Genomic DNA, 6,487 nt, shown 5'->3' on the forward strand with positions numbered 1-6,487 from the left:
GTGTGACGTGTGTGCACAGAGAGCCGTACATCAGCACGGTGCTTCCAGCAGCAGCCAGCCGCCCTGCCACCAATCTGCTGCAGCAGCACTCACAGTTTGCCTGTCTCTTTTTCCTCTGAGCTTTTGGCAGCGGTGATAAAGACGTGGAACGTGGCTATAAACTAATTCCCTGCAAATGCAAACATGTAATCGAGACAGCATGTAACCTTTTACATGTTTAACTTGTGAAATCTTTCCTCCGCAGTATCTTATACTGACAACAGATAGTAAGAAGAGCGCGTGGCAATAAAAGTGGTGCAATGCCTACAGGAGGGCTGTGCTTCCCGTCTCCTTGCCCAGTGTGAATTAGCAACAACAGAAAAGCTGCACCAAGAGAAAACAAAGCCTGTCTTTTCCGTGCCCCCAGAGCTGAAATTGCTAACAAGTAACCGGTGATGCAATATTCTGAGTGATGCCATCCTGTTGTTTGGAGGCACTGGGAACCTGTCCATGCTTTGGTGACCTTTAGTTCCATTAATACTCAACAGTAGTCAGAGAAGGAAGGCTGAGAAGCAGAATGTCAGCCCCTGGTGGGAAATGCATGGCTGCTCACTGGGCTTCGATTCCTGATCAGGTCATTAGTGTGCATCTATATTGTTACAACAAATTTGGATGAATCTCTCTTCTTGCTTTTGAAAGAATGGGATAAAGAAACAGCTCTCAGCCCAGTGTCCACCCCATGAGGAACAGCCCCTCTGCTCCCAGCCCTGATGCACCTGATGCATGAGACAACTGACACACTGCAGCAGGGCTCTGATAATCCTTTCTTTGCTGTTCCTGCAGTGATATGTTCGCACAATGAGCAGTTTCTTGGAGGCTCCAGGCACCTTCAAGGCCCAGGTGCAGTAGCCACTCTGCTACCTCCTTATTCACCACTGTGCTTTCACTGCAACTTTCCCTCATGCCCATCTCCTACCTAAGGGGACTGGTCATCTGCACACTGCTAAGAGTGCTGGCAGAAATAGCACTTGTGGCACATTTCAGAAAGCTGATGGCACTGGAAAAAAGCAATTCAAAAGTGTAAAGGAGCATCTGCCTACGTGATGTGTTCAGCAGAGAGCCAGGAGCTCAACCGTGGGAGTCTGGGCACATGCAGCCCTAACGTGGTTAGAGATAAGGAGCTGAGGAGCACAACTACTTGTCCAGCAATAGGGATGTGCAGTTAGAGACATGAGCTGCAAGGCTACGTTTAAGCTGATCTTTCAGATGCAAGAAGGAAGGAGAAAACAGTACAATTTATACTTCAATGCATTAGCAGTAGTACACCAGGAACTTACTAACGGGAAAGATTTGGTCCTGCAGGTCTGACTGTGCCTGAATATCTTATTCAGAGCTTAAGATTTTATTATCTTAAGTGCAGGTGGTAGGATGGAGTGTAGCACCCAGACTCACCTTGGTACTCAATTTCTATTTAATTTAAATAAGGACAAGATATTTGGCTGTCTCTCTGAATCTGGAGTTATCTCCCTTTTTAAACCAATCAAATAAAAATTAAGTGCATTTATGTAGGAGCACACCATGCTATATGGCACCACATCTATACAGCACCATCACTATGTTCAGTCTTTGCCCTCTGCTGCCATCACTCACACCTCTGGAAGTGAATATAAAATGCAAATGTCGTTGTGAGACTCCAGAGAGTTCTGACTTTGCAGGGCTTGCTCATGGGTAAATGATTTCACCAGGAGCAAAACAGTGGGAATCAATCAATTTAAAGCTTAAGAACGTGGGAGAAGATCTCTAGAACTGAGCTGAGTGGCGGGTATCAGGCAGCCTTCTACAGCAGCGCTCCTCAAGGTGCAAAATTGAGCCTTAGGCGACCACACTCATCTCAACTGCCCTACAGAGCAGTGATCCGATGGCCAACCTGCAGGGTGATGTGAACTGCCATAGCTGCAGCCCCTCACTCATAGCAAGGCAGCCTGGTGCGGTGCTGGGGCAGCTCTGGGGAGGAGTTGCACCCAAGGCAACTTTTCCTCTGATTCTTTTTTCCCTCCAATTCACTCTGATATAATCTGTCCTTCACTTCAGTCCTTCCTGGGCTCAGAACCCCCACATGGGCTGGGCTCTGAGGGAAGCATGACCACTGCTCATACTGGGACAACACCACCGATCAAAGGAAGTATCACAACTGACACACTGAAGTGTAGTTTCTGAAGATTTGGTCATCACTGCACTTCATGTTTATTTATCTGTTACTTAGGTATTCATTAACCAAGCCTGTGGATTATGAAAGTTTAACAAGTACTACATGTTTGTTTGTGAGAGGGTCAACAACAGGACTAGCAGAATGTCAGCCTGCAGCTGAGGGCTGCAGATGTCCCCAGGTGGAAATCCTCATCTCTGGCCACTGAGCTACCCCGGGCAGGTTTGATTGGTATGGAAGCACCAGACTGAATTTAAGATCATAAGTGAACACATTTCCACCTGTGAATCCCAAACCTGAGTAGTGCAAGTTAACCTGAGAACAGAGGAAATTATGGCTGTGGTCACTGCATGTGAAGACTGCATCACCAGGGGTCTGCCCAACACTGTGCCAGCCCCAGGGCTGGGTGAGCATGTGGGCAGCTGGTACACAGAGTTCAGGAATCCAGGAGAAATTAATCACTTGAAAGAACAAAGATTATTTTACAGGCAGATCAGCTTCTTCCATGCATCTGCTATGAGTAACATGAGTGCTAGTGCTTGCAGAGGGAACAGGTCAGGGACCATGGAGGAGGGTGGGCTCGCAGCAGCCGAGATTTATATGCATTTAAAGCGTGGTGGCTCCTCGCCCTCTGGAAAGCAGCAGGGAGCTGGGAGGAGATGGTGTGGATTGCAGCCCCGCTCCCACTTAGGCTGTGCCTCCCTTCCAAGCCGTGTTGAAACACATTAAATCCCGGAATGAGTATCTCTGAGTGTACAAAACCAAGAAATCATTTAATGGATGAAAAGCTATATCCTTTATGATTTTGTGCTCACATCCCTGAAATGGATTCAGCTGCAGTAGCCCTCGGTGCATTTGGGGAGCTCAAACAGCAGGAGAGAAGGCTTTCAAGCCATTTTCAAGATTTTTCTAGCATGTGAACCGTTTCAGACAAAGCACAGAGGCAAAAAATCCCAAACCTATATCATAGATGTACCACTCTGGTAGCTGATTTGTTTATTTAACTGGGAGCAAACCCTATGATAGTCAAAAGCAACATGTTAACACAGGGAGGAATTTGCAATCTACTAGATTCATATTTTCAATGTCATTACACATTCAGTTGCACTTAAAGAGACCAATAACTGTTTCTAGACACACTTTTCAGTAGGCTTGTAATGAATGCCCCTCCTTACTCTGACATAGCACTTGCAGTAAAAAATAATCACTGTTTGCAGCATTTCCAACATTGCAGGATTTTCTATGCACTGACTGCTAGAAAGTTTCCATGAGCTTCCTTTCATCCTGACTGCTGTGACTGCAGCAAAGTGGGGTTTTTTTTTTTTGTTCCCTTCGCTTTTCTGTTTGTGTTTACAAAGGTCACAGCAGACAGATCATTGACCAGGCTGGAAATAGAAAATCTGCCTGTTTAAAAGCAGAGGGACAAGTCCTGCCTCCAGCAATGTGTGCACCTGGTGGGTAGGGGGAGGCTGCGCCTGCACTAACATGTAAGCACTGGTGTGCTGACGCCAGCCTCATTCAGCCAATTCAGGAAGGATGTCAGCTTCACTAGAGATTGACATACACCTAAAGTGAGGTGCGTTCCTGGGTCTGATGGTGTCATGGGCATCTGCAGGCTGGTGCCTGTGCTTGTGCCAAACCTCACAGCTCACCATGCAGCTCCACAGGGCACTGCTTGCACACCCAGCACCTGCAGTGTGTTCCTGCAAGTCTAAAGAGAGCCACCACCTTCAGGTACCTCCTTTATCTGAAAGCATCTCAGGATACTGCTGCCTCAGGTAATGCTGCTGCAAGTATCCCAGATGAATGAAACCCAGAAAAGTCTGAGAAAATAATCCTTTTATTTCCTCATACTTCTTGCATTTATAGCACTTCGTTTATTATCAGAATAACTGGAAGACTTCTTTCTCTTTACATTCTTTCAACATGGAAGAGAGAAGAAAGCACTTTTAAAACAGAGATTATCCTTATAAAAGTTCCATAAAATTCCAGGGAATACAGGAAAAATAGATGCTGTATTGACTTATGTTTCCTTGGCTCAACATTCAGCAGGCTTTAAGTGAAAAGAAGTGTTAGAGAACATTTAGGAATGAAATTAATCTTATCCATAAATATTTGCAGTCCTGAGAGCTTGCATCTTAACTGTCCACAATGACCAAAATGGAGATCTTTGGCAAAACCTCCAACTGCTTCAGCTTAGTGGGAATTTGCCTGGCGTGCTCTGTTTTGGGGGGCTGTATTCACGTTATCAACATCTTTTTACCATCCCAAGGGCCTTACGTACGGAATTACTTATTGATTTGTAAAAGCTGGTTCTTTATGCACACGTCTGCATCAAATTGTACCAAATGTCTCCTGGCCATGAAGAGCATAGTTATAAAAATGCTTTTTACTTAATGTCATTAAATACGAGCTATTTCCCATATGTGTTTAGAAGGTGTTATATTTTACATACCTGTTCTAATACTTTTTAAGTTAAAATAAAGTAATCTGTGACAGAGCCAATTGCAAGTCAGGGTTAGATTTGGTTCATTATCATTAAAGAATCTGCATTTTTTAAGTGAGCTTTAGAATAACATTGTTGATTCTGTCATGATGTAAGCATATGATATTTGCCAAGAGCTGTATTTCATAAGGCTGGTTTAGGATAGAGCCCAGCTCATAAGAATCTTGATAGGAGATTATTCCTTTCAATAACTTTCATAATGTAATTATACTCATGTGCTGATTATGAATTTAATACTGTAGGGAATGAAGTCAATGTTAAAATCCCATTATTTAAAACTAAGCAGGAGCACACCCATGTTAATGTAGCCAGGAAATACTTGCTCATTTAACAATACATCTATAGTGATGGGAATGCTTCTTCGCAGATACACACAGAATCAGTGTCCCTGTACTGTTGATAAAACTTTACCTGTTGTATTGCACAGGGAGCTGTTAGCAGTGCAGACATCCAGAGAGAAGGCACGTTTAACACAACAGCAAGCACTCAGGTGAATGTAAAGTTTCACCGTGTGGTTAGGAGCACTTTCAAATCAAGTGGTTTCTAGGTGATGCTGAGCCAAACCAGAAGAGATTATTCCATCAATGTAGCTTCACGTTCTGCTTTCCTCTACTTGATGATGTGGAGTCTTTGTAGTAGGTAAACTCTGAGATAAAAATGAGCAAGTATTCTGATTCTGATCACTTCTTTTGGCTTCATTTTATCTCTAATAAGAACCAAAAATGCTCGTGGAGGATCAGGCATGGCCATGCCAGTGACCCAGGCACTGGGCACAGCTGTGCCACACAACACAGTTGGAGCCATGTGCCCGTGCCAGGCCCTCATAGGTATGGTGTCTGTGTCTGCCCTCGGTCTGCCAGGGATGTTTTTAATAGCATGCTCATTATACAGAAATATTTTCATTTGACAGACAATTTAAATGATCCCATAAAAGCTGCAATTACCATCAGGACAAATCCAGCTCTGATTGACTCCCACGTTAGCTCCCAAAGTTTGACTCCCAGGTAAGAGACAAGATTTTACCCTTTCTTCTTCTTTGTTACATAAGCTCTTTCACCAATATCTGTCTCCCATGTTAATGCACTGAAGAACATCTCAAAATCCTGCTGTCTTAATCTACCCCAAAAACTGCTTCTGAAATAAGAAGCACTATGATCTTCACTTAACCAAGGAGGGACTGTAGAACAGAGAAAACCACTGCTTTGTCTAAAACAAGGCAGGTAGGCAACCTCTGGAGAAGTAGGGAGAGGAAAGTAGGTCTTACATAGAATTCTCTTTCTGAAGGTCCAACAGTCCTAAGGAAAATATCTTTTTGCTGCCTAAATGGGTCAGGGAGAGAAGCCTGATGCCAAAATACCATTACAAGGGCAACCTGGAAATTAAGATATTTAGTTATACAGCCAACTCTGAAAATATTTCCTTTTACCACTTCTTTTATTTTGTTTTATTACTCTGTATGACAGCAGCTTGTTTGTGTAGCTTGCTGCTCACATAGCCTGTTTGTAAGTGTTTCTTGTGAGACAGGGAAGAAATCAGTTATTTGGATCATCTGGTCACCAAATGCAGCAGGTCCTCTTGGTCACCTCAGACAAGCTGGTATTTGAGCTCAGCTGGACACCTGGAGGCCACCCCAATAAGGCTCTCCACAGGTTGGGTGTTTCCAGTGTCTGAATGTGCAACATTAGGTAGAAATTTTATGTCTCGAATTAGTTATTGGTGCTTTTCTCCAAGCTACTAAAACATATTACCAACATTTCGCTGGTATGTGCTAGTAGTGCTCTTTGATGACAGTAATG

Source organism: Coturnix japonica, chromosome 1, assembly GCF_001577835.2.
Source record: "Coturnix japonica isolate 7356 chromosome 1, Coturnix japonica 2.1, whole genome shotgun sequence".
NCBI lineage: Eukaryota > Metazoa > Chordata > Aves > Galliformes > Phasianidae > Coturnix > Coturnix japonica.